Raw genomic sequence first — 394 nt, 5'->3', positions numbered from 1 at the left:
AGTTCAGAAAGACCTAAAAGTTTCTGACAAGTTCCAAGTGATGCTTTCACTGCTGACCCTTGCCATTTTGCATCCCAAGCTTTGGATGATATCAAAATTTACTTCAAACTAAGAGTCTTTGGTTGTTAGTTGAGGCTTCTCCTGGATATTGTTACTCAGACTTTAACCTGTTCCACCTTTACCATCAATAACCACAAGTTAGGACTGCACTTCTGTGTTTAGCAGGATGTTTGGGCAGCATATGCCTTTGTTTTAAAGCAAACTGACGCCATGTTTAGAGCAGGTGGCAGTTAACTTCTGCAGTGTGTTCTGCTTCCAGGTAGAGCAGGTTGCTGCCCTTTTCAGTTTGGGATTCAACACCCGGGTCCTCAGTGCCCAGAGACGGGCCCTCCAG

Source organism: Bison bison, unplaced genomic scaffold, assembly GCF_000754665.1.
Source record: "Bison bison bison isolate TAMUID 2011002044 unplaced genomic scaffold, Bison_UMD1.0 scf7180017864329, whole genome shotgun sequence".
NCBI lineage: Eukaryota > Metazoa > Chordata > Mammalia > Artiodactyla > Bovidae > Bison > Bison bison.
The sequence above is the reverse complement of the archived record's forward strand: the minus strand, read 5'-3'. Positions refer to the sequence as shown.